We start from the raw sequence: 20,112 nt of genomic DNA, 5'->3' as shown, positions 1-20,112 counted from the left end.
CATTAAAGGACAATACTGAAAATTCATATAACACTGTTAATTTCTACATTTAGATATAATGAAAAGTTTAAAATCTTTCAATCTGACTACTTACATTATTCATGATGCGTATTTATGTATAATGTTGAGATTGAGTATATGTATGTTCACGTGTATGAAGTAATCTAGACAGTCATTGTATGATTTTTTTTACCATACACAATCAATAAACAATGTTTGAATATATTAATAAATATGTATATATGCATGCATTCTCAGCAGTATTAATATACCCATCAGCAATATATGAGTGCTTCCTTTTTCACATAGAGCACAATTTCACCCTCCTGACTTTGAAAGTTTCTACTATTTTCATGGGAATTGCTCTTGATAAGGACTTCAGGACAACATCAGTCCAGACCTATTTAATCTATACTCAATTTCTATTTAGCATTAGGGATTACAGCAAAGTGCATATTTCTGAATGTTTTTCTACATATGTTTTACAACTTAATGAACAACAGGGCCAGAAAAACAACAGGACTGATATCACCTCCTCCTTATTTCAGCAGAAACAGGATTAGCACGTTAGTCTTGACATTTTTTAACATCATTTCCATGGGATGAAAAAAGTACAAAAAGTTGGTAGAATTCCAATTTAATTTCTCTAGATCTATTAAAAAACTGATTGTAAAAGCTGTACAACATAGTTTATAATGAAAAATACTCCATTATTGCCATGATTTTCTTTCCCTAGTTACTTCGTGAAGACAGTTAAGGCTCAATATAAATTCTAACTCATTAGCTCACTACTGTCTCAATGTGTAAATTGTTCAGAAGTAGGTAATGAAAATTCAGTCCAAACTCTCCCACAATCAAACAAAGCAATTTTATGAAAAAATGAAAATAATCAATTATATGAGATACTTTTCTTATTTTACAAGAAATTATCACATCCTTTATGCAGAGTACAGAGTTGAGCTGGTTAATACATGATTTGAATCTCACCCCCTATGATAAGTGAGTATGTTTTCTTGTATTTTAAAAACTCAGAGACTCTCAATAAACAGGATGTACTTTCAAAAACATATGCAACTGACTGAGCTAAATGTTATCTGGAAAAAATATTTTTTCAACTTAATTTTCTTCTAATATTCTTTTTTTTTTTTTTTTTTTTGCCACTGTGACATATAAATTTCACTTATTATGACTATTCTTCCATTAAAAACTATGACTCTGGAAATCAGAGTTAAACACAAAAAGTGGGTTAATCTCATTTAATTTTAGCCAAAATGTAGGTGTTGATGCAGATCCAGTAGAGAAAGACAGGTAGTTCCAAATGGTTATTCATTCAATCTTAGGGCATGCATCCATAAAATGGTAAAGCTGGTTTTATGATACTTAGAGCTTCATTGAAAAACAACCACTGGAATCATAGAATCATAAAATCATAGAATTGTTTATGTTGGAAAAGACCTTCAAGACCATTTGAGTCCGATCATTAACCTAACACTGCCAAATCCACCACTAAACTATGTCCCTAAGTGCCACATCTACACCTCTTTTAAATACCTCCAAGAATGGTGACTCGACTGCTTCCCTGGGCAGCCTGTTTCAATGCTTGACAACCATTTTGGTGAAAAAATTTTTCCTAATATCCAATCTAAACCTCCCCAGGCACAACTTGAGACCATTTCCTCTTGTCCTATCGCTTGTTACTTGGGAGAGGAGACCAACACCCACCTCGCTACAACCTCCTTTCAGGTAGCTGTAGAGAGCGATAAGGTTTCCCCTCAGCCTCCTCTACTCCAGGCTAAACAGTCCCAATTCCCTCATCTGCTCCCCATAAGACTTGTTCTCTAGACCTTCCACCAGCTTCGTTGCCAGCATCTCAATGTGTTTCTTGTAGTGAGGGGCCCAAAACTGAAAACAGTGTTCGAGGTGCGACCTCACCAGTGCTGAGTGCAGGGGGACAATCACTTCCATAGTCCTGCTGGCCAGACTATTTCTGACACAAGCCAGGATGCTATTGGCCTTCTTGGCCACCTGGACACACTGCTGGCTCATATTCAGCCGGCTGTTGACTAACACCCCCAGGTCCTTTACTGCCAGGCAGCTTTCCAGCTATTCTTCCCTAAGGCTGTAGTGTTTCATGGGGTTGTTGTGACCCAAGTGCAGGACCTGGTACGTAGTCTTGTTGAACCTCATACAATTGGCCTTAGCGCATCAATCCAGCCTGTCCACATCCCTCTGTAGAGCCTTCTTACCCTCAAGAAGGTTAACATTCCCACCCAACTTGGTGGTGTCTGCAAACTTACTGAGGGTGCACTTGATCCCCTCATACAAATCACTGATAAAGATATTAAACAAAACTGGCCCCAATTCTCAGCTCTGGGGACCACCAGTTGTGACCAGCCACCAATTGGAGTTAGCTCCATTCACCGTAACTCCTTAGGCCCAGCCATCCAGCCAATTTTTTACCCAGAGAAGAGAACATGTGTCCAAGCCATGAGTAGCCAGTTTCTCTATGAGAATGCTATGGGAAATAGTGTCAAAGGCTTTACTGAAGTCTAGGTAGACAACATCCACAGCTTTCCCTCATCCACTAAGGGGGTCACCTTGTCACAGAAGATCAAGTTAGTCAAGCAGGACCTGTCTTTCATAAACCCATGCTGACAGGGACTGAACACCTGGTTGTCCTGTACATGCCATGTGGTGGCACTCAAGATGATCTGCTCTATAATCTTCCTGGGCACTGAGGTCAGACTGACAGGCCTGTAGTTCCCTGGATTCTCCTTCCAGCCCTACTTGTAGATGGGCATCACCTTCACTAACCTCCAAACCTTAAGTCAGCTGGGACATCCCCAGTTAGCCAGGACTGCTAATAAATGATGGAAGGTGGCTTGGTGAGCACTTCTGCCACCTCCCTCAATAATCTTGGGAGGATCCCATCCCCCATAGACTTGTGTGTGTCTAAGTGGTGTAGCAGGTCACTAACCATTTCCCCTTCGATTATGGGGGCTTCATTATGCTTCCCGTCTCTGTCTTCCAGCTCAGGGGGCTGGGTACCCATAGAAGTACTGGTCTTACTATTAAAGCCTGAAGCAAAGAAGTCATTAAGTATGTCAGCATTTTCCTCAGCCTTTGTCATTATGTTTTCTCGCGCATCCAATTAAGGATGGAGATTCTCTTTAGCCCTCCTTTTGTTGCCAATGTATTTATAGAAACATATTTTATGTAGCCAGATTAACTTCTAGTTAGGCTTTGGCTCTTCTAATTTTCTCCCTGCATAACCTCACAACATCCTTGTAGTCCTCCTGAGTTGCCTGCCCCTTCTTCCAGATGTCATAAACTCTCCATTTTTTCCTGAGTTCCAGGCAAAGCTCTCTTCAGCCAGGCTGGTCTTCTTCCCCACTGGCTCATCTTTTGGCACATGGAGACAGCCTGCTCCTGCACCTTTAAGATTTCCTTCTTGAAGAATGTCCAGCCTTCCTGGACTCCTTTGCCCTTCAGGACTGCCTCCCAAGGGACTCTGTCAACCAGGCCCCTAAACAGGCCAGAAGTCTGCCCTGTGGAAGTCCAAGGTGGCAGTTCTGCTGACTCCCCTCCTTACTTTTCCAAGAATCAAAAACTCTACCATTTTGTCATTGCCGTGCCCAAGATGTCCTCCAACCACCACATTAACCACAAGTCCTTCTCTGTTCACAAAGAACAGGTCCAGTAGGACTCCTTCCCCAGTTGGGTCCCTCACCAGCTGTGTCAGGAAGTTATCTTCCACGTAGTCCAGGAACCTCCTAGACTGTTGCCTCTCTGCTGTATTGTATTTCCAGCAGACATCTGGTAAGTTGAAGTCCCCCATCAGAACAAGGGCTAGTGATTGTGAGACTTCTCACAGCTGTGGAATATTTTGTCTGCCTCTTCATCCTTGTTAGGTGGTCTCTAACAGACTCCCATGATGATATCTGCCTTGTTGGTCTTTCCCCTGATTCTTACCCATAAACACTCACCCTATCATCACCATCATTAAGCTCTAGACAATCAAAACACTCCCTAACATACAGGGCTATCCCACTGCCTCTTCTTCCTGGCCTATCCCTTCTGAAGAGTTTATAGCCATCCACTGCAGCACTCCAGTTGTGTGAGTCATCCCACCATGTTTCCATGATGGCAACTATATCATAGTTTTCCTGATGCACAATGGCTTCCAGTTGCTCCTGTCTGTTGTCCATGCTGTGTGCATTGGTGTAGATGCACTTCAGTTGAGTTATTGATCCTGCCATCTTTTTGGGGGGAGAAGCCCTAGTTCCTATGTGACCATTCTCAGGTGCTTCTGTGGTTTCTAACACATCAATAACCCTTGTGTGTTTGCTGCTGCATGGATCTCCATCCCCTACCTCCACTGAGATGGCAGACTGAAGGACCTCTTAGTACTCCGTCCCTCAAATATTGGCATGCAGCCCCCAGGCTTATCGCTAATAAGCCTGGTTTTATTCCTTTCCCCCTTCAAATCTAGTTCAAAGCTCTTTTAATGAGCCCTGCTAAGGCCTGTGCAAAGATCCTGTTTCCCCTTTGAGACAGGTGTACGCTTTCTCATATATATATATGGGAATACATATAATACATAGATATATATTAGTAATTATAGGAATATTTGTTAATATTATAGCAAGGAAGATACTTGCATTTCTAGGGCTGGTGAATTCCCAGTAATAAGATATTTTCCCTATTTATTAGCAAGATCATCTACAGTACAGTTAATTTCATGTTACACGCTGATGTTCAATATGGAGATGGAGTCAATTCTGCTGTGACCCTTCCTAACCTCGTCACAGAATTTTGCACGGTCAGTCATAGATTGCCAATTATGGCACTGCTTATGTGGCTCAGAAATTAGAGCTTTTCTAAATCAGTACCCCTTTCTGCCTCAAAATTACAGTGTCTATTGTTTTAGAGTGATATCAAACCCAATAATAAATTGGAAGAGAGAAGACAAGCTTCAGAAAGCGAAGTATCGAGGCTAGCATTTAGTCAGTGACAGATTCTTTAATACTTGTAGTCTGGCATCATCTGTCAAGATTTGTTTACAAGGAAAATGATTCATAGACAGAATCCAATCCATAACATTAGAAACCACTTTCAAACTACAGGCTGTTGCACTCCTGAACACTTTAAGTGGGCAGACACAGATACAAATAGTCTTGGCCATTTGCTGTGTTTTTCTTATGTTAGTTAAGCGGAACAATTTTCCTCTTAGAGGAAACAGTTATTTTCATTAATGTCAAAGCAAAATAAGTGTTATTCCTTAGACACTATTCACTGTCTGCACAACAAAGTGCAAGCTACCACTTCTGTCACTTTTTACATTTGATTTTGATTTAATGCGTACAGTAGTTTCAAAGAGTATTAAAAATCTGTTGCCTTCTTCCTCTTCACTTGTTGCCCTGCTGGAGGCTTATGTTTTTCCAGTTTCCATCAGTGGTTGTCAAGTCTTTGTAATAGGATTAAAAGCTTGGACACCTGATATCCCTGGGTGCTGCAGTTCACCCTCATAAAAGCTGTTTGCTTTAAATTGAGAGAAAATCAGTTTTTAGTGGCATAATTAATTAAATTATGCAAACTGTTCCAGATTCAGCATAACACTTTCTGAAGCAGCAATTGGAAGCTCTACATTGCATTCAAACTGCATTTCAATTGATGCTGCACTAGGCTGACCAGAGAGTAGCATTTTCAAAGCTTTCAAGCACAAGGGATCCAATTTTGAAATGCAAATGCTTAATGTTGAGTGCTCAAACCCCATATATGTGCACTTGAATAGGCAATTCGGTAGCCAACTACGTATTTCATGTGTGATAGTGCTAATACGAGCACTCAAAAAATTGAAATAGAAGTTCCAAATGTAAGTACATGTGCTTAAAAACTGGACTCAAATTGTCTCACATTTACTCATCATGGACAACCTGATGGAACAAAAATGACAATACATTTTCATAATTTAAAAGGCAGACTACAGAATTCAGTGTATTTCCCATCACCAACATTTCAGCACATATTTTCCATAATGTGAGTTACCTTCTCCCATAATCAGCGGTTACACAACAAACCATTATTTGTACACTGAAGTGGGTCTGTAAAAGCCTGATGCCTGGATTATTTGTATTCATTAGTAGCACAATTAGGTAGCTAAGGATAGTAATAACAAATGAAAATAACTCTGGACTGGAAGGTAATGCAGCCAAGAAAAAGAAAATGAAGCAGAAAACTAGACTGTACAATGTCAGCCTCGCAAACAAACTCTGATCTAAACGTACCAGATTAATTTTTATAATCACATTTGTTTACTCCTCTTCCTTTCTTATTCTGTCCCCATTAGGACTCAGTTTGCCTAAATTTAGGTTCCTACAATGTGAGCTGAGCAGTTTAGTTCCTGTTAACAGGGATCTTGACAACAGACTCTGGAGAACTGTTGAGCTCACTCTGTGGGAGATAGACCTATCTTTGGTCAGCTGAATCTGAACCTCCTGGTTCAAGGGACTACAGTGACCCTTCTCCCAGACTCAACTCAATGGCCTAAATGCACTGAGATGGCCAAAATAATTTGAGACATGTCTTACAGGGTTGGTGAGTACAACACAGAACCTGCAGGAGACTCCATGGCTATCTGGAGATGTAGATCAAGCAGGATTCATGAAGCTATCTAAGATAGTAGCAATACCTATTTCTAGACAACTAAGAAAAACTTTCTGGATTAGGCAACTTTCTTGATTATAGGTGAATTCTAGAAATTAAAATTAGGCTATCTGCCAGGCCTTCAGATCTTCCCCTTCCTCTCATATGGAAAATTTGGATATTTTATGGCATCCCAGAGAACACTTCAAGCCTCAACAACTCAAACCACTATTTTTCTTTTTGTGTACTGCTGATCTTCTTTCAGTCCCCTAATCCTGCTGTTATCTTCTGTGTTTGCTGAAACAGTTTGTATCTCAGCAACAATTACCAAACAAAGCATCCGTATCAGCTGTGTTGGCTCATTTTTCTGAAGTGGACTATTCACTATCTAGGCTATTTATGTCCACTGGAAAATATGCATAATCAGTGTGCTATAAAATTGGTAATCTTAGCATCCTGACAGTGAGGAAACCTCTTCATAAAACTGTCCAAATGAAATTCTGCTGCTTTAGAATTTGAATTGCCATAAATCTGTGATTCCATTTGTGTATAATTCAGTCTCCTAAAATCAACTGTAGTATTTACCTGCAATATATGAGTGTTGTGAGATTGTATAAAAGACAGATATCTACATAAAGGCACTTTTGTAAGACCTCTATATTACTGGTACATCATTAAAACAAGAAGACCTTTGCCATATGTAAACAGTATGTGTCTCATATTATTGATAATTTAAAAGAAAACAAGGTATTAATACCTCTTCTGAGATCACAAAGTGATCAGGAGAGCAAGTACTATGACACAGGAAAATAGTAAGTTACCCAAGACTTCTCTGGAACACTTTGCATTCTGCTCTAGATAAGAATTTTTATTTTCTTTTCCCCCCCCTGACAAAGCCTTCCTTGTTATTTTCTGTTTATATAATCATGCTTATGCTCTTAAATAGGCCATGAGCAATGTGTCCTGATAACTGAAAGTTTTTATAATTTTCTCTAACATAGTGGGCTTACGGGTCTGGAATTTGTAGTTCTGCTATTATAAATGACAGAACATAAATAGGTGTAGAAGCAAATTCAGAAAAAAGAAAAAACAAAACAAAACTGAAGAACTATTTTTTGATAAACATTTTCCCACAGAAATATATAAAGGAGAACCCAAGAGAACTTTTGAAATCACATGTGTTTTCTTCTTTGCAGACCATAGTAGCAATCTGAAAAACAGGTTTTAGTCTCGGTCATGCTGACTGCTTCATTCACTGTCTTAATTTTATTGCATAGGTTTTTCTTGGCAATGGCCGAGAAATGATAACTACACTTTGCACTGTAAGCCAGATTTGTACCCACTTTACTCACGCTTTCCATATTTATGTTTGGATAAATAAAAATTGCACTACAAACTGGTAATTCCAGGAAATAAGATGGAATTCTACATGACGAATATCACAGTCTATGCTTAATCATGAATCAGAAAATACTGAATTTATATAAACTAATATGTGATTTTTTTTTACAGTGACAATGAATCCCATGGAATATGTGTATTTTATATTAATCCATCATTATTTCACCAAAAAGATTAACACAGGAAAACCTTTTTTACAATTCAATTTAATGAATAATGAAACTGTCTAACACAAGTGAAAGCTCAGCAACTCAGTTACAGGCTGTGTGACATTTACCTAAAAATAGATTTTCCATTTGTCTCCTTTCACAAATACCTAACGTCCTCATTTCATAGATAATATACAGTTTATTTTTATGGTTATATGATGTTATAAGTTAAGAGCGCAATTTAGACATGTAAAAGAAGATTTGTGACATTTTCAAGAAATAAAAAATTAGATGTAGTTGTACACACTATATTCAGAAAAATAATAACTGGACAACATTTTACTGTCAGGTACACCTGGGCAAATATGTTAACTTCAGAGCAGAAAACTAGAATTACTGCTAGTCCCCTGATGTAGAGTTTTTATAATATGAAGACTAATGAGCTATCAGAAGTCAACCAAATCAGCAGAAAACTACATTTTCTTTATTTCTCTTTCAACACGATGAACATTACAAATTATTTCATGAACATCGCGATTACGGTTGTATGGGCTTATTTATAAAAATTTCCCATTTAATAGATGATATATTACTATATATTCTCACTGTATGTAATTGTGTATATGACTATTTTCTGTATGCTTAAGGAACAGGTGAGACAGAATATGCCCAGCTGAGTAGTATATAACTTCATGTTTAAAACAGTTTCTTGAAATATGGATTTAAGTTGTTTTAACAGAAGATCCTGTATTGCTTCAGTTTATAAAGAAAGACATTATCCTCATTCAATTTTTTGGCCTGTACAATCAGTACAATAGACTTGGTATTTGTCCTGGTTCAGCCAGGATAGGGTTAAGTTTCCCCAGCAGTGGGGGGAAGCTCTAGCCGGGTTATTCATATACCATGCTGACGTCATGTCCGGGCGCCAGAGCGCGGGAAGAATCGGTGATCGCGTGGGTTGGCGCAGCCGGTTCTCTCACTGCTGTATCGGTATATACCTTGCTCTATTCATTGTTATTACTGTTATTGTTATTGTTGTTGTTTGTTGTGTTGTTGCTGCACTGTTGTATTAAACCTCTCCTTATCTCAGCCCCGGGACTTTGTATTTCACTCGCTTTGTGAGGGAGGGGCAGTGGCTGCGGGGTCTCAGACCCTGGCAGGGACTAAACCACCACAGCATTATAGGCTTCATTTTCAGTACATTGCAAACTAAAATAGACAGATCCAGAAACTTGTCCAAGGAGAAAGATGCAGGCTTGAACTTCCGAGTGACAGCACTATGATACAGGCCTATGGGTAAGTGCCAAAGCTTTGCAGAAAATATGAATTTGGATGGGAGTTTGTGCTTAACATCTCACACTGGTCTGATGCAGACAATTCCTTAGTTGGTGTGGACCATGATTTCTGACCCTTACTACCTCTAGTCTGTTTTACAGCATCTAATTCTATATTAGCAGTTCTCAAAAACAAAAAAAGCAAACCAAAGCAATATACCATGTATCTATTCAGTAACTTGCCTTCCTTCTTTATCTTTACTAAAGAATTATTTTGAATGACCTAAAAAATTTTAAAAAATAACCTACCTACTGTCCCTTTAACTGAAAAAGAAAAATCCTGCAGATTTTCAGGACACCTAAGTACAGCTGATAGTCCTGTAATACAATAAACTAACCGAAGAAAATAGTAGAAAATCCTCTGTAAGTATATTGAAGTGCAAAAAGTATGCATAAAGTGCATAAAGTGAGAATCCCAACTTTCCTAATGCTTTCTGTAAATAGAAAGATATATACTGTTAGTTTGACACCACTTTGCTCCACCTGTTTTAGCCATGCTACAATATAGAAAATTAAGAGATGCAAGATACATTGGGCTGGAAGTATTGAAATTAAAAGTGAGAAGGCCTCTATAAACTCATGTTCAGTCTATTCAAAAAAAGATGCACCAGGGATGAAACTGCAAAGCAGGGAGGTTGACATATTACAGGTAATCATGTTTATTGATGATTTAAAAAAAAAATTGCTGTACTAATGAGGAATATTTCAATTTCCATCACAAATGCTGCATAGACTCATAACAGTACACAGGCTCTAAAAGGTTGCACACAGAATACTTTCTTAAACATTATTCTTCAGATCTTTGCTCATTGATTTTTTTAAGTAATTTTCTTAGAAAACAAGACTAAATTATAAAAAATCAGTCCTTATCACTAATGAGATTAACATCCAGTCTTAAGCAAATGTGATAGCAAGGTTTCCTAGCAATTACATCCCTGTGGTCTCTGGGAAAATAACCACATGTTCGCTGCATGAAACCCCACCATCTCTCTGGAGCACATGGCTGGGTTTCCATTCAGGGAAAAGGAGATTTGTGTTTGCCCAGATCTTGGCTTGATGTACAGTGCAGGGCTGGACACACCCTGCCCCAGGAACAAAGGTTTGTGAATCAATGTCATGTGTCTTCCACACTAGAAAACTGCTGCAGGGAAGCCAGAAGACTGCACAAGCTCCGAGGCTCATCGAGCCATCTTCCTTCTTTGAGAAGCACGTGCTAACTCAAAGCTTCAGGAGTCTTACTCTTGAGTTGCCTGTACAGCTTTGATTTAGCTCTATCGTGACTGTTCTGGTATAGTCTATAATTTTTAGGTCTTATATAGTCTTTCTGTAAATTTGCAGCATGTAGGAGGCTCACATCTCAAAGGAACCTAGAGACAGTAATTATAATAATAAAAATTATAATTATTATTATTATTTAAAATGCCCTTTTTCTAGGTTTTAGACACACAACTTCACCACTCCAGTGTTATTTGAACACATATGTATGTATCTGTGTGTATATCTCTACTTTTATGTCACACACACACCCCTGCAATCCACACGTGTAAATAAATAAATGATACAACAAATTGTTAGCTAGAAATTTACTAAAAAGTATCTGCTTTTCATACACTTGGATTTGTATACGGAGCATATATGTCAACCAGCTCAAAATCCATTATGCTCAGCCTAGCAAACAAAATTATACCGTGAATCACGCTTCCTTCGTTGAAGTTTAACACATATATTATCATGTGTTCTCTGCAGACTAAGAATCATTATTACAGCTCAGCTGTTATTCAGTACTTCATTATGCTACAATAATTTCATTGTGCACTTAAGCCTTTAGGTTTTTTGCTGTATTTCTATGTCCCAAGACAGACAACTGTGCCATTATGTTACTTAAAGAAGGAAATCTTATCTAAGAGTTCAAGGATCCTAAGTCTTGTTTCTGGACTGCTAAAACTATTCCTGCACATTATTTATTGTTTTCTCAGGATGATGAAAAAAAATTACAATTAGTATAACTAGTAATAATAGTAGTAATAATATGCAATAGTTAGAGCAGGTGGACAGTCCTGGCCCCAAAGGGCTTGCAGTGTGAAACTGTTGTAAGAAACAGTTCATGTACACAGACAACAGACTACAAGGAATTCCACTCCGTAAGGAAGATCTATATATAAATGCATATCTATTATAATTGCTTTTCACAATTGCTGCTGTTTATGCAAAAAGGATCATTTTCTCTTTGAGATTTAATCTACCAATATTCTCCCATTTATTTACATATTGACACCCTACTTTATTCACAATTGCTGCTCTTTTTCTGACTGGACCCTTACAAAATGATCAAAGGTAAAATCTTAACGCAAAGGTGCCGAAAAGTATGAAATTGGATTAAGAAGGCAGGAATATGAAAGTGATATATCTTAAACAGTAAATTTCTTAAGTATTTTCTTGGATTTTTGTGATTGGGGTGGGGGAGCGGGTAACTACTTCCTAATTAATTTTGGTTTTTGTTTAACTTTTAAAATGGAAAGACATCGCTATCGTTAGGTTATTTAAAACAAAATGTTTATGTTTCTTTACTTCTGAAGAGGTCTGAACCACTGTTACCAACAGCCATCTCTAGCAGCAAAAATTTTCACCTATTGTGGAAGAGACAAAAGAGCCAAGCCAAGCCACAAAAGCCTATTGTCATTAAATGATAGCTTGTTATGATAATTTATTCAATATTGGCTTTAGAGTTGTCTCTTTTTTTTTTTTTTTTTTTTTTTCTGTAATAGTTCTAGGACAAGAAAGTTCTCCTAAGCTATTATACCCAGATTTAGTACTCTGAACTTTAACAAGCCTACATGAATTTATAGTCATTCTAGTCATTCTAGTATCTTATATCAAACCAATTTGTGCAGAATGCATGCACCTTTTAATTGTACTTTGAACAGTATGTCTAACTGTGTCTTAGACAAAATTCCTAGCAAGGGATTTACATCCACATCCATCTCACCTAGTAAAAATTGGTATGGTAGACCCTTTCAGTGGTCAGGAAAACACATAAGCACATGTTTTATTCTGTTTTCTAGCTCCATCAATCTTTCTTCATGACCAGTAATTCAGCTGGTCAGAGATGAAGGGAGGTACATAACAGGAAAGACAAAAAAGTACTTTTTCTTCACCCTGCCTTGACTCAATTAGTAACATTATTCTTCAGGTCAGAACTGTGGGTACAATGTTGAGAAAGATAACCTCTGTTCCCAGGCCTCTTGCTTTCTGGACAAGTTTCTTGACTAGAGTATAACTGGTGGCTATTATATAATAACAAGGTGGGCTAGATGCCTTCTGAGTGGCCTGTGTTCAGTCCTCTGCACACCAAATGGATGAAGATGTTTCTCCATTTTTAAGTCTCTCAGACTTAAGCCTCTCAGACTTAAGCCCAACAAACAAGGAGATGTTACGACGTTACTGTTTTACGTTTTCCAGCTCAGTATCAGATATTTGTGGGTCATCATTCATCCTATGTTTCTCAAAGCCATATGAAAACACCTCAGCTGGTTGCCTGGATTCCATTATGGTGGCCAGGCACCTGAAAGTTGCTAGAAATTGTTCTACCACACTGGAGCTGGCAGTCTGTTTTATTGCACACAATCCATCATTACGGAGCATTATTGACTACAGAGAAGTTGGCACTGATAATTTTTATCTACCTCATGTCAGATGAGAAGGATCCAGATGTAAATCTTTGTCTAGTGTTTTCCTTAATGCCCAATGCTAGGCATGTTGTTGAACAGGTTATTTTGAAAAACTGTTAGCTTCTGCCATGAGTGTTTTCTTGATATAACCCAAGGAACCATGATGCTGTCCCTTCAAGAGCAGGTAAGCATGTTATTTCATATTCCTGTTACAATGTTAAGAATAGGTTTCCAGGTCTGCACTTTGAGAAATTGTCAGACAAAGCAGAATCCCAAATATCTTTTAAGGGTTACTGGGACAGTCTGATATTCAGGGACTGGTATTCTGTGATTATCACTAATATGTCACGTTGCTGCAACCACTACATCTGTCCACCTTCAGCACAATCCAATCTCCACTTTGTCCATTACAGCACAAAGAGAAGCCATAGCAGACTCTTTTAAAGTATTGGACTGCAAAACCATGTCATTTTCTTGACTACTAAACTCATCTGAGAATGCTCTCAATGTCCTTGTGTGTTTCTCAATGGGGCCTAAAAGGTCTCTTCCTCTATCAAACAAAACTATCATGCACATGCAAAGAAAAAAATTTCTGCATGATGTGTTGACAAACTTGTTATTACTCTTGCATGTCATAAAATATAAGTGTAATACATGTAATATGTGCTGCTTAAGTAAAGAAAAGCAACAGTTAGTTTTAGACTGAAAACTCTTTAGGCATAGAACTTGAACTAAAATATTAGACAAGGGCCAGAAGTTTTCCTGATGCCCAAGGAAAAATTATGCAAAAATTGTGTCTGCTTTTCCAAATTCTGTAAAATTTTATTATGATATAACCTTTGTGTCTTTAAAATGAACATTTTTTCAAAAGCTTTGTTTTTCCAAACAATCTGTCTAGTATATAGTCAATATAGATTTCTGACAAAAATAAATGTAATGACTACTGGTTTACAGTAAAAGCTGCATTTCTCACTTTTAAATCATCAAGACATAGATATACAGATAAATCATTAACAGATAACAATTATCCTAGAAATTAAATTTGGCCTGAAAGCCAGAATAACTTCAGAGTGGCATTCCTAGAAATGGAATTATAAGTAGTAGCACCTGACATCTGGCATACAAATTTGGCATACAGTTTACATGCCCTGCAAGATGTAGAATACATAATTCCACAATTATACTCCATAGCAGGAAAATATCTACAAACCATTTTTAAACATCTTTCCCTTTAAACAATTACAACTGAAATCCCATTTCCATTGAAATCAGTGAGACTTGACTAAGGCCCAAATTTCATTCTGGTTACTTTGATGTACCAGTCTGAGAACGGCTGAGTACAAAGATACAAGTTCTAATTCAAAGTAGTGCCGAGGCATGTTAGCTCAAGGGATGTACAAATGCTAAAAATTGGCTAAAAACTTTATTATCTTGTGGCTACTCTACCAAGGAATAAAACATGTTATTTAAATATGAGATATATGATAACAGAGCATTTCTCCTGTTAAGTGATTCACTAAAAAAGGAAATCTAAAAATCAAGACTACCATTAGTTTCCACAGGGATTTCTGCACAGTCTTCAGGACTGATACTGTGTTAAAGTATTAGTACAATTTTTCAAGCAGATTACTCTGAACATAATGCTTTGAAAAATTTAAAAAAGGAGAACAGATAGTAAATGTCATTTCTTTCATAACTACAAAATGCAAACTCCAAGTGTTTTAACCTAATGAATAAATGAGTTTGTCCTTTATGTATAAAATATAGTTTGTGTTTGTTGCACAAGTTTTTTAATAATAGATGAATTTTAGGTTTGCTTCAACATATTCAATAAAGTGTGATTAATTTGGTTTTTCAAAAATGCAAACTAGACATTACTATATTACTCTGCAAAATGCACAGCTTGCAACATTATTGTCTCTGTGGGATCTTAAATTGAATTGTAAAATGTGTCTTATTTCCAGTTTGATTTATGTAAGAAATTTCAGTGGATAATGCCCTTTTTGAAGTTTCAGTGCTTTCTGCAAAGAAAAAATACATAACTAAAAATCATGACATAGCTTATTATAAATCACAGCAAAGTTTTATCCTTACATAATGTTCCACTTAAAAATCATATACTGATGCCACATACTATGTTCAATTCAGTGAATTAACTTTTTTTTTGGTTTCGTATTATGACAGATTATATAACACATTTTTGACATGTTCTGTGATTTTATTGCGATATTCTAAGTAATTACCAAATCTCTTTTTCTCTAAAAAAGCTTTCCTGTGCCCTGAGAATTAATCTATGATACCATTTAACTTGGCTTTTTGAAGTAAATATCACTAGATAAAAAGCCAGCTGGTTCTGAATAATGGGATACTTGAATGAATGTATTAGTGTTTGAAAATGAGAGTACAAATCTTTTAAAAAGATTAATTTCCATAAGAAAGATAGCTCACAGATCTACAAAAGAATAAATTCAAAACATAATAAACTGGCAGAAAGAGAGGTAGATTAAAGTAAAGGCAGCAGCACCTTGTTATTGCAGCTGTTGTATAGCAATGATTCTGTATCAATTACAACATTTGGTAGGTATGGGCAGCCTCTTCAAAGGTTTCAGTATAAAGCCTGAGCCTGGAATACACAGTACGCCCTACGTAATAACTTTAGTGATTAATTTTTTTTCTTAACAGGACATAACTTTTGTTCCTAACAATTGAGTCTCTGGGAAGAGTTACAAAGACGCTTCTGACTTTAATGTGAAAAGCTAACATCAGTTTTGTTTTTTATTAAAGATTTGGATATGAATTTATCTTTATCATGAAAAGAGCTTGGCTTTATCACCACACACAAATGCTGACATCAGCATGTAAACTGACTTTTGTTGTCCTATGGAGTTTATTTTCAATATCCTGTTTCAAAGTATGTTTCCCTGAATGGGTCTAGGATTCTCTTCACACAATTGCTTTGGCCAAATATTAATGAAAATGAAGTTTGCTGATGCCACTAAGTACTGTGGGTTTGCATAAAACAAATTGCAAGACTCAAGGAATGAAATAATTTTGGGACTAACTTTAAAGTATGTGGGGGTTTTGTTTGTTAGTTTGTTTTCTGATGACGGGATTAATCTAGCTTCCATCAGATTTACACAAAGTTTTTCACTGGTATGTGTGGAAGTCAGATTGGTTTTAGTAACCTATTCTGGGCAATCTAGTGAGTTTGTCAAGAAACACAGTATCCTTTAAGGATTTTATAAAGCACTATATTAGTAAAGTGCAGGGAATTACACCTGCCAAATCAAACACAAAACCTGTGAGACCTTCTTCTATGGCAATAGCCATGAAGTGCTGATAATGCTAGTACCAATATAATTTAGACAGCAAAAGTCAGAAGTTCCAAAATAATGTTCTTTTCTGGCAAAACTGCTGGAGAGCAGGTTTAGCAGGATCATGGAGACCTGCATGTCTGGACCACATCAGTGAAGCTCTAAGAGAGCAGCAAGTTTCTAAACAAGTCTGATGGGCATATGAACCACAATTGCAGACATTTCTATCTTAGCCAGATTCAGACTGATTTTCAAGTGATTAGAACCAGATACTCTAGTGACACCTTAATGACAAATTTTAACTCCTTCTTCCAAAGCTTAGAAGCATTAAACAAAATGAAAACATTTGAAGACTGAAAGATATTCCTATTTCTCTCCTGACTTGATCTCTGTGGAAGCTGAATCATTGTTGCTGTTGAAACCTAGAATAATGAATAATGGTTGAGGGCAGACATGAAAGAAAGATATTTTAGATAAAAATTTCAGTTTAAAATTTTACAAAGTTATAACAGTGATTACTGAAGACACAGCCTATATATAAACTGTACTATGTATACATATGTGCAAATTCTTATATATACATGTAAAAGACAAGATCCAACATAATTTTTAAAAGCATCCTAAAAGAAAAGTTTCTAGGAGCATTGCAATTTAAATAGCATTTGTAACATAAAAGTTATAATAACATTCAGAAATGGACTAAAGTACCTTGTCCTGAACTTCCATTTTGTTCTATTATTTTTTCAGTTCAATTCAGCATATTTTGATTTATATCTTGTCTTATACATTTATAGATTTATTAGATATGTATCACACATTTCTCAATATATGTATACTTTCCACATCGCTAAACCAAAGCATTTCTAATTTCAGTTCTTTCAAATTAATGTATTTCAAAATTTCTTTTGTATTCCCTACTTTGCAATTTTGGCATATCACAAGTGGAACAAAAGCAGATCCTGAAATGTCAGCATTTCACGTGGAATGGATATTCAAGTGTTCCTAACATGCAGTGTGCTTACAGTGACTATAAATAGACAGTGATGCAGACTACAAGTGAACTGCTTATATGAATGCAATTCAAAATAATAGTTGCAGAATGGCAGTGAAGCAGAAGTTTAGGATATGGCCACATGATCAAAGGCTATAATTAGTTAATAATTAGAGTTAATAATTAGTCCCTGACAGTTAAGCCAAAGTAAGTAGCCATGCTGTACAACAGAACCTGTTACCCTAAAATTCACCTATGTCAAAAACACACTGCATGGTCAGCAGAGCCCCATAAGGAACAAATTTCATTTGAGATTTTCATTCATATGCCCACCCCTCTTGTCAGAGATTGTTACGGAAATATTATACTGAATATGCAAACACATACGACACTTGCATGCACTAAAAATGTCAACTACACCAATGCTTTCTGTACTATACAGCTATATTGCAAGACACAGAAACGCGTGCTGCCCTGCCGGATAAAGATAATGAGAAACTTTAGTAAAGCACCAAGTCAAAAGACTAGAATTAGATCTGTGCAACAGCTGCGATGAGTCATCTCAAAGATCATACTTTCCTCCATTATTTTAATTTGCTAAGTCAAATAAACCATCAGACTCCCTTGTACGCTTTGAGAACATTGCAGACCTCCACACAGGAATGAGCTTTCAGTGATTAAGAATAATTTGAGCTGAGTAAATGAAACTAAAAACAAATCAGTGAAGTATTTCAAGATTAAGGCAAATGTCTACTGCAATGCAAGTGAAAGGAGTTTAGACATTACAAATAATTTATCTTAGAATTCAGTGACATTTACTATGAAAAGATGTTTCTTTTTAGTCTTTGTTAAAACTGGCTACAAAATGTTTACAGCAATTTTCTGAAAGCAACTCCAGATTCTTTGTTAATCATACTACTTCAGGAAAGCTGCTTTTAGTTAAAATATAAAAATCGTAGTTACAAGGTTTCTGCAAACATAACTGCCATTCCATTAAGGAAATGGCACAGCAAACAGTAAATAGTGGCCCCAAGGGAAATGTAAGTATTGATTTTATTACTATGTTGGTTGGATTATATTTGCAATTGTCAACTCTAATTTTAGGCTGTGCATTAAGTATCCTTATAATAGCTTAAGGAAAAGAGCAAATATTAATTAGAGCATATTGATAATGTTTTTATAAATCTTTGATTTAGTGCTTACCAAGCATGTATTTTGAAAAAATACAAACCTACTTCTTGCTTGTAAATGTAGCTAATAAATGAATAGGCAGAAACTATAATTACATAGATTGTATGATACTTTTGTGCATCAAATCATCTGCTGGATGCAGTTACTTAAAATTAAAACTAAAATGAAGTGCAAAGATATTTATTATTACACATAGCTATGTTATGGCAAATAAGGTTGAAGTCACTATTCAAATACAAAATGATCAGTACATAGATTGATTGTGACTGATTTCAACAATTGCTTTTTGATAGTCAGACTCTTATTCACCATTTAGTCTCTGAGTATAGATGTCTGCTACACATGGAAACTGCAGAATAGGTTATATTTGCAGATACTATTAAAGGTAATTCATGACCATTTTTCCTACTCTTTAATTAATTTAAAACAGTACTTACATAAACCCAAACTTATTATACATTACCATTTGTTTCTGATAATATCCACATGTACTTAACTAGCAGAAAAGACTCATGACTCACTTTGGTATTGAACTGCTAAAAGCAAATACTAGCAGACAATTATCTAATAGAAAATAAAGATTTAACGGCTGCTTCTTCAAAGTTTCACAATCTTCCTATACAGAATGAAAAGATGGTAAGTATGTGGTGAAGGTTATTTCAAACAATGCAAGACTGATTGGACAATTCACAGGAAAAGGATTTCCTACCCATATGTACTTCATATTTCAGTTTGCAGTGTGACTTGCACAAAAAGTACACTACAAGTCCCAGCTGATGTAGCTGACACTTCAGAAAAATCTATCTTGATAAATTCCTGCTTAATGTGTTAAATTTCTAAAGGTAGCTAAAAATAATTGTTTATGCCATCTACAGTGTTGTCAACTCTTGCAGTTCTATCACCAATCCTGATATCATTCATAGTTCTTAAAAATCTCTGCTACAAATATGGTGATTTATCATCTCAGTCAAGATTAAAGAAAAAATAAAATCCCCCTGTTCCCTCCAGTGGTGTGCCATAATATCCCAAATTGAGTAGGTGTCCCTGCGGCCGGGAAAGCATCCCCAGCTGGGGGACACCTCTCTAGGGGGGATACCCTCCATTTGTCCAGCACTGCCAGGGATCTGGTGTTTCTGGAGTGCAGCTGCACATGTACCTTGGGCTTAGCACAGTCATTTCTAAACACCCTGTTGACTAAGTTTTACATTGTTGGGAAGTTTTATCCTACACTTTAAGAAAGCAGCAGATTACAAACACAGTAGTGTCAAATAATTAGTTTTCAGGCAAATGACTTGCAACTGTTCTGTACCTATCCTGGACTCTATACATATACAAATATGCTGACTGCTTCTCACAGAGCTGGTCTGGGAGCTGGGCAAGAAAAGGCTCTCCATATGTATCCTCTGTAGATTATACAAT

General features: G+C 36.6%; 1 protein-coding gene across 9 annotated transcripts in view; it reads right to left on the bottom strand.

Moving 5' to 3' along the window:
• DACH1 (dachshund family transcription factor 1) overlaps positions 1–20,112 on the bottom strand; it is a 364,290-nt gene that overhangs the window by 119,465 nt on the left and 224,713 nt on the right. The window lies entirely within an intron of this gene.

This window comes from Strix aluco, chromosome 2 (assembly GCF_031877795.1).
Source record: "Strix aluco isolate bStrAlu1 chromosome 2, bStrAlu1.hap1, whole genome shotgun sequence".
Lineage (NCBI taxonomy): Eukaryota > Metazoa > Chordata > Aves > Strigiformes > Strigidae > Strix > Strix aluco.
Note: the sequence above shows the minus strand (reverse complement) of the source record. Positions and strands in the feature narration are given on the sequence as shown.